The 9,277-nt window shown below is 40.8% G+C and overlaps 1 non-coding gene across 1 annotated transcript; it reads right to left on the bottom strand.

The window, feature by feature from the left end:
- Positions 1-427: 427 nt before the first annotated feature.
- On the bottom strand, positions 428-500 carry TRNAC-ACA. Its single transcript has one exon. It is a non-coding gene; the product is annotated as a tRNA-Cys (tRNA).
- Positions 501-9,277: the final 8,777 nt, after the last annotated feature.

Raw genomic sequence — 9,277 nt, 5'->3', positions numbered from 1 at the left:
GAGGAACCAGAGATCCAATAGCCAACATCTGTTGCAGCATAGAAAAAGGAAGAGAATTCCAGAAAAATATTTACTTCTGCTTTATTGGTTACACCAAAGCCTTTGACTGTGTGGATCACAACAAACTGTGGAAAATTCTTGAAAAAATGGGAATACCAGACCACCTGACCTCCTCTTGAGGAATCTGTATGTAGGTCAAGGAACAACACTTAGAACTGGACATGGAACAACAGACTGGTTCCAAATCGGGAAAGAAGTATGTCAAACATATATATTGTCACCTTGCTTATGCAGAGTGAATGTGAAGTCGCTCAGTCGTGTCTGACTCTTTGCGATCCCATGTTCTGTAGCCCACCAGGCTCCTCTGTCGATGGGATTTTCCAGGCAAGAGTACTGGAGTGGATTGCCATTTCCTTCTGCAGGAGATCTTCCTGACCCAGGGATCGAACCTGGGTCTCCTGCATTGTAGGCAGACACTCTACCCTCTGAGCCACCAGGGAAGTCATGCAGAGTATATCATGCAAAATGCCCTGCTGAATGAAACATAAAGTGGAATCAAGATTACCTCGAGAAATATCAATAACCTCAGATATGCAGATGATACCACTGTTATGGCAGAAAGTAAAGAGGAACTAAAGAGCCTCTTGATGAAAGTGAAAGAAGAGAATGAAAAAGGTGGCTTAAAACTCAACATTCAAAAAACTAAGATTATGAATCTGGTCCCATCACTTCACGGCAAATAGATGGGGAAACAATGGAAACAGTGACAGACTTTAATTTTGGGGGTTCCACAGTCACTGCCCTAGTGGCTCAGATGTTAAAGCATCCGCCTGCAATGCGGGAGACCTAACTTCGATCCCTGGGTCAAAAAGATCGCCTGGAGAAGGAAATGGCAACCCACTGCAGTATTCTTGCCTGGAGAATCCCGTGGACAGAGGAGTCTGATGGGCTACAGTCCATGGGGTCGCAAAGAGTCAGACACGACTGAGCGACTTCACTTTCCCTTTCACAATCACTGCAGATGGTGACTGCAGCCATGAAATTAAAAGACACTTGCTCCTTGGAAGAAAAACTATGACAACCTAGACAGCATATTAAAAAGCAGAGACATTACTTTGTCAACAAAGGTCCGTCTAGTGAAGGCTATGGTTTTTCTAGTAGTCATGTATGGACGTAAGAGTTGGACTATAAAGAAAGCTGAGCACCGAAAAATTGATGCTTCTGAACTGTGGCATTGGGGAAGACTCTCGAGAGTCCCTTGGACTGCAAGGAGATCAAACCAGTCAACCGTAAAAGACATCAGTCCTGAATATTCATTGAAAGGACTGATGCTGAAGCTGAAGCTCCAATACTTTGGCTCCCTGCTTGAAGAACTGATTCATTTGAAAAGACCTTGGTGCTGGGAAAGATTGAAGGCAGGAGGAGAAGGAGATGACAGAGGATGAGATGTTTGGATGGCGCTACCAACTCAATAGTCTGAGCAAGACGTGAGTCTGAGAAAGCGCCAGGAGTTGTGATAGACAGGGGAAACCTGGTGTGCTGCAGTCCATGGGGTTGCAAAGAGTTAGACACAACTGAGAGACTGAGCTGAACTGAAAATGATTTACTGAAGATATGCTACTGATAGATAATGTGTTCTTAAGCCTTTAAAACTTATTATTTTGAATGTTCTCTGTAGTATTTACAAATTGAGTCTTATCTGCAGGGATATATTCCATATAATTTAGTATTTCTTCCTCCTCTACTTTGAATTCAGGATGGATAGTTCACTTTATTTCATAGTAGACATCTCCATTTCTACTTGTCCATATGTGGTAGATAATATAAACTATAAGGTCACTTTATATTTTGCTATTCATAAAGTCAGGAGACCTGAGTTCTGGTCTAGTTTTATATTAGAGAGGTTAATCTCTTTTGCTCTGAAAGCAAATGCCCTCATCTCTAAAATAAGACAAATGATATCAGCTCTGTCTGCTTCATAGTGAAGTGATGAATACCAAATACTTTTGAAAGAGCTTTAAACAGTGGAAAGCCATCTATAACAAAAGGTGTGCTCATCTCCAAAGTGGAATAATAGTAAATATACCGTCACTTCAGTCCAGCTCACATCAGATGCTTAGTCTTGTCTGACTCTTTGTGACCCCATGGGCTTCAGCACACCAGGCTCACCTGTCCATCACCAACTCCTGGAGTTTACTCAAACTCATGTCCATTCAGTCGGTGATGTGATCCAACCATCTCATCCTCTGTCATCCCCTTCTCTTCCTGCCTTCAATACTTCCCAGCATCAGGGTCTTTTCAAATGAGTCAGTTCTTCACATCAGGTGGCCAAAGTATTGGAGTTTCAGCTTCAGCATCAATCCTTTCAATGAATATTCAGGACTGATTTCCTTTAGGATGGCCTGGTTGGATCTCTTTGCAGTACAAGGGACTATCAAGAGTCTTCTCCAACACCACAGTTCAAAAGCATCAATTCTTCAGCGCTCAGCTTTCTTTATAGTCCAACTCTCACATCCATACATGCCTACTGGAAAAACCATAGCTTTGACTAGACAGATCTTTGTTGGCAAAGTAATGTCTCTGCTTTTTAATATGTTATCTAGGTTGGTCATAACTTTTCTCCCAAGGAGCAAGCATCTTTTAATTTAAATGCTGCAGTCACCATCTGTAGTGATTTTGGAGCCTGCCAAAAATAAATTTGAATGCAGAATTTGAAAGAATAGCAAGGAGAGATAAGAAAGTGATCCTTAGTGATCAGTGCAAAGAAATTCCCACAGTATAATGGGAAAGACTAGAGATCTCTTCAAGAAAATTAGAGATACCAAGGGAACATTTCATGCAAAGATGGGCTCAATAAAGGACAGAAATGGTAGGGACCTAACAGAAGCAGAAAATATTAAGAAGAGGTGGCAAGAATACACAGAAGAACTATACAAAAAAGATCTTCATGACCCAGATAATCACGATGGTGTGATCACTCACCTAGAGCCAGAAATCCTGGAATGTGAAGTCAAGTGGGCCTTATGAAGCATCACTATGAACAAAGCTAGTGGGACTGATGGAATCCCAGTTGAACTACTTCAAATTCTGAAAGATGATACTGTGAAAGTGCTGCATTTCAATATGCCAGCAAATTTGGAAAACTCAGCAGTGACCACAGGACTGGAAAAGGTCAGTTTTCATTCCAATCCCAAAGAAAGGCAATGCCAAAGAATGCTAAAACTACCGCACAATTGCACTCATCTCACATGCTAGTAAAATGATGCTTAAAATTCTCGAAGCCAGACTTCAGCAATACATGAACTGTGAACTTCCAGATGTTCAAGCTGGTTTTATGAAAGGCAGAGGAACCAAGGATCAAATTGCCAACATCTTCTGGATCATTAAAAAAGCAAGAGAGTTCCAGAAAAAACATCTATTTCTGCTTTATTGACCTTGCCAAAGCCTTTGACTGTGTGGATCACAATAAATTGTGGAAAATTCTGAAAGAGATGGGAATTCCAGACCACCAGACCTGCCTCTTGAGAAACCTGTATGCAGGTCAGGAAGCAACAGTTATGCATGTCCAGAAATGGACATGGAACAACAGACTGGTTCCAAATAGGAAAAGGAGTACGTCAAGGCTGTATATTGTCACCTTGCTTATTTAACTTATATGCAGGGTACCTCATGAGAAACGCTGGGCTGGAGAAAGCACAAGCTGGAATCAAGATTGCTGGGAGAAATATCAATAACCTCAGATATGCAGATGACACCACCCTTATGGCAGAAAGTGAAGAGGAACTAAAGAGCCACTTGATGAAAGTGAAAGAGGAGAGTGAAAAAGTTGGCTTAAAGCCCAACACTGAGAAAACTAAGATCATAGCATCCGGTCCCATCACTTAATGGTAAATAGATGGGGAAACAGTGGCTGACTTTATTTTTCTGAGCTCCAAAATCACTGCAGATGGTGATTTCAGCCTTGAAATTAAATGATGCTTACTCCTTGGAAGGAAAGTTATAACCAACCTAGACAGCATATTAAAAAGTGAGACATTACTTTGTCAACAAAGGTCTGTCTAGTCAAGGCTATGGTTTTTCCTGTGGTCATGTATGGATGTGAGAGTTGGACTGTGAAGAAAGCTGAGTGCAGAAGAATTCATGCTTTTGAACTGTGGTGTTGGAGAAGACTCTTGAGAGTCCCTTGGACTGCAAGCAGATCCAACCAGTCCATCCTAAAGGAGATCAATCCTGGGTGTTCATTGGAAGGATTGATGTTGAAGCTGAAACTCCAATATTTGGCCACCTGATGTGAAGAGCTGACTCATTTGAAAATACCCTGATGCTAGGATGTTAAGGGCCAGAGGATAAGGGGACGACAGAGGATAAGATGGTTGGATGGCATCACTGACACAATGGATATGGGTTTGTGTGGACTCCGGGAGTTGGTGATGGACAGGGAGGCCTGGCGTGCTGCAATTCATGGGGTCGCAAAGAAGCAGACACAACTGAGCGACTGAACGGAACTGAACAAAAATAGTCAGTCACTGTTTCCATTGTTTCCCCATCTATTTGCCATGAAGTGATGGGCCCAGATGTCATGATCTTAGTTTTCTGAATGTTGAGTTTTAAGCCAGCTTTTTCACTCTCCTCTTTCACTTTCATCAAGAAGCTCTTTAGTTCTTTTCACTTTATGCCGTAAGGGTGGTGTCATCTGCATATCTGAAGTTGTTGATATTTCTCCTGGCAATCTTGATTCCAGCTTGTGCTTCATCCAGCCTAGCATTTTTCATAATGTACTCTTTATATAAGTTAAATAAACAGGGTGACAATATACAGCCTTGACGTACTCCTTTTCCTATTTGGAACCAGCCTGTTGTTCCATGTTCTAACTGTTGCTTCCTGACCTGCATACACATTTCTCAAGAGACAGGTCAGGTGGTCTGGTATTCCCATATCTTGAAGATTTTTCCACAGTTTGTTGTGATCCACACAGTCAAAGGCTTTGGCATAGTCAATAAAGCAGAAGTAGAAATTTTTCTGGAACTCTCTTGCGTTTTTGATGATCCAGCAGATGTTGGCAATTTGATCGCTGGTTCCTCTGCCTTTTCTAAATCCAGCTTGAACATCTGGAAGTTCACGGTTCACATACTATTGAAGCCTGGCTTGGAGAATTTTGAGCATTACTTTACAAGGTCATATTTATTCATTCACATATTCAATAATTCAATCATCTTTTTTCTTCCTGTAGTAAACAAATACTAAGTATCCTCTATATGCCAGGGATTATCCTTTGTGCTAGAGATGAAGAGATTAAGGGACACAGCATTTATCCTTCAGGTACTCAATATCTCTCTAGGTTGGGAGACAGAAATGAAAGCAGCTAGTTAAAATACAAAGTCATATTTGCTGTAAGAGGCATAATAACAGACTTCTGAAGAAATAGAAGCGTCTAGTAATTGTTCAATAGAAAGTCTTTATAGTCAAGGCAATGAAGGTGAGATTTGGTAGATTATTATAATTAGAAGTTTGTTCTGGGGTAAGAGAATAGAGATATAGTCCAAGTTTTAAGTTGAAGTCTAGAGGTGGGAGGCTTGGTAGACTGTTATTTGTACTCTGGTTTTTTCATGAAGAATTTGCTCAGGCAAAACTGCTACACAGACTCTAAGTGGGGTAAATCAGCAACAGTCTTCAATAGCGGGCATTCGAGTGGTCCAGAGTAATACATCTAATCACATAGCTTTATGGTTTTAGAAGACGCCTGACATCCAGCTTCACTGGAGACCAGACGAACTAGCACTCCAAGGTTACTGGAATAAAACATGGTTATGTCGTCCTTTAAGAGGGCTTTTCATGCTTAACTACAGTCTTACAAAAATTTCAGCCCAATATGACGGGAACTGGCAGGGATGTGTGGAGGCAAAATATAGACATATAACTTCCTTAATGATGAAAGTGAAGAGATTTAGATGATGCTCTCTAAAATAGACTTCTTTGGCAAGCTGATTATTTTGACCTGAAGGTACCTGAGAAACACCGAATGCATAACAGGCTCTCTGACCTCCTCCTTTCTATCTCATTAGCAGATTATAAAATTTCCCATGAGAAAGATGCCCTGTCTGGGCCAGAAAGAAAATAACATTCTTGTCACCAGAGACTGGGAGTTGACACCAGAATGGACCTGTGTGAACAAAGCCCGAGGCCCCATCCTATTCCTTAGCTCAGGATGGCCTGTATTCCTCATTTTACCTTTCTATCTTTGAACTTCCCATACAAGTGGAGTTCTGACCTGCTCATGGATGTGGGGTTCTCATTGATACATCATTAAATTTGATTTTCTGTTGTTAATCTGTCTGACGTCAATTTAATTCATAGGCCAGCCAGAGGAATTCTGAAGGATAGAGGAAAGTTCTTCCTTCCCAGAAGTATCATTTTTATAAGAAGTAAAGGCATCTGCTAGACTAGAACCTGGTTATAGCAGAAAAAAATCTGGGAGTTCCTACTGGAATGCTTTGATAAGTTGATAGGCCAAAAGAGGCTGCTGAGGATTTATTTCTTCTCCATTCCTGATTTCTGAAAGATAAGTTTTATAAAGTCCAAGATGGGAAAATTCTCTCAAGTATGGATAAAAATTATTTCTTTATAAGCAGATAATAAAAAAATTCAGGTTACTAGTAAACAAGTTTCTGCTTCTATGATTTTATTCAGGGTGTATTTTTGCTTTTAGGGAATCTCATACTAGTACCTTCATATAATAACATGAGGGAACCAGTAACAGAAACTCACTGCCTTGACCAAGAACAATAACCACATGCCTGAATTGTCTCACAATAGGAGGTCCCTTTCCCTGTTGCCAAAACTGGGAAAATTCAGGAGTCAAAAGGAGGGAGGACATGCCCGCCCATACTATGTCTTGCAAAACTAACCTGAAAGAATTTTAGAGGGGCAAAAGGAGGAGGGAGGGGATGATATATCCTGATAGCCCCCCAGAAACCCTCACGCTAGAATCCATCTTGGCTGAGAGAGGTTCATGCCATCAGGAAGAATGAAATATGAGTGAGATGAAATATGGGCCAAGCAAGATGATTGGCCAGAGACAACCCAGAAACTGACCTGATTACCATAAAACCTGAGACTTGGACAATTTATTTCCCAGTGTTAGACAAAGCCCATTCTCTGGCCCATTCCCCCTTCTGACAACATTAATAATTATTTGGTGATTTGCTTTTATGATTTTCTCCAATTTACCTTTTTTTTTTTCCTCCTGTATGTGTGCTAAGTCACTTCAGTCATGTCCAACCTTGTGTGACCCCATGGACTGTAGCCCACCAGGCTCCTCTGTCCATGGGATTCTCCAGGCAAGAATACTGGAATGGGATGGCATGCCCTCCTTCAGGGGAACTTCCTGACCCAGAGATTGAACCCGTGTCTTTTATGTCTTTTGCATTGGCAGGCAGGTTCTTTACCACTCAGTTCAGTTCAGTCACTCTTTGCTACTAAACACTACTAATAAAAACAGAAAATCACATTAACATACTTTCAAAGTAATGTTAGTTTAAAAGCACTAATGGACTAACTTAATGTCTAAAGTACACAGTGACTAACTCATTCACTGTCTGAGGTTTGAAATAGTTCTTTGGATTAGTCACTCAGTCGTGTCCAACTCTTTGTGAGCCCAAGGACTGTCCAGGCTCTGCTTTGCATGGAATTTTCCAGGCAAGAATACTGGAGTGGGTTGCCATTCCCTTCTTCTGATCTTCCTGACCCAGGGATCGAACAGGGGACTCCTGCATTGCAGGCAGATTCTTTACCATATGAGCTACTAGTTCATGGGATTAGGCAAAATGGTTTATTTACCATCCAAGGATTCACTGTAAATGAATTCTTTATTATTTTTTTTCAAATGGTGAGATGTGGCTTTTAGACAAACACAAAGACCAAATGAGTAAAAACATAACACAAACTAGATTTGCGCAAGAATGCCAACTAATTTAAACTTCCAATAATATTCAGTCAGTTCAGTCACTCAGTCGTGTCTGACTCTTTGCAACCCCGTGGACTGCAGCACGCCAGGCTTCCTTGTCCATCACCAACTCACAGAGCTTGCTCAAACTCATGCCCATTGAGTTGGTGATGCCATCCAACCATCTCATCTTCAGTCATCTCCTTCTCCTCCTGCCTTCCATCTTTCCCAGTATCAGGGTCTTTCCCAATGAGTCAGTTTTTTGCCTCAGGTGGCCAAAGTATTGGAGTTTCAACTTCAGCATCAGTCCTTCCAATGAATATTCAGGAATGATTTCCTTTAGGATGTGGTTGGATCTCCTTGCAGTCCAAGGGACTCTCAAGAGTCTTCTCCAACACCACAGTTCAAAAGCATCTATTCTTAGGTGCTCAGGTTTCTTTATAATAAAGTCCAACTCTCACATCCATACATGACTACTGGAAAAACCATAGCTTTAACTAGACAGACCTTTGTCGACAAAGTAATGTCTCTGTTTTTTAATATACTGTCTAGGTTAGTCATATCTTCCCTTCCAAGGAGTAAGTGTCTTTTAATTTCATGGCTGCAGTCACCATCTACAGTGATTTTGGAGCCCCCCAAAATAAAGTCTGTCACTGTTTCCACTGTTTCCCCATCTATTTACCATGAAGTGATGGGACCGGATGCCATGATCTTAGTTTTTTGAATGCTGAGTTTTAAGCCAACTTTTTCACTCTCCTTTTTCACCTTCATCAAGAGGCTCTTTAGTTCTTCTTCACTTCCTGCCATAAGGGTCGTGTCATCTGCGTATCTGAAGTTATTGATATTTCTCCAATAATATTAGTGAACAAATTTTTAAAAGCATATTTTAGACAAATCATTTCTTTCTTAAATATCCTTTCTTTCTTTCTTTCCCCTTCCATCCTCCTTCCTTCTTCCTTTCTGTAACCTCAAATCAAGCAAACAAAGAATTTGAAGCAGCTGGATCTCAAGGTGTAAAAGGAAATGGACTTGGTTGGGTTGAAATGGGAGCTGGCTACACGTCTCTTGGTTTCTGCTCTTTCTAGCCAAGCTGAAAATAAATGGTTTTTCAGAAACATTAGGATTTCTCAAAGTCCAACTAGAAAATTCTTCATATAACCTTAGATATATGATGATTCCCTAATTTTATACTGTAGGGTAATAAAGCTTGCCACACCAAAATGTCTCCTTTGCAGGAGGATTAATTTAGATTGATTATTTTTAAGGTCCTGTGACTCAGGAAGAAACTTGGACCTTCCCTCTAACTTCCTAAAGAATATATTAATAGATAGAAGA

Source organism: Cervus elaphus, chromosome 3 (assembly GCF_910594005.1).
Source record: "Cervus elaphus chromosome 3, mCerEla1.1, whole genome shotgun sequence".
NCBI lineage: Eukaryota > Metazoa > Chordata > Mammalia > Artiodactyla > Cervidae > Cervus > Cervus elaphus.
The sequence above is the reverse complement of the archived record's forward strand: the minus strand, read 5'-3'. Positions and strand labels throughout refer to the sequence as shown.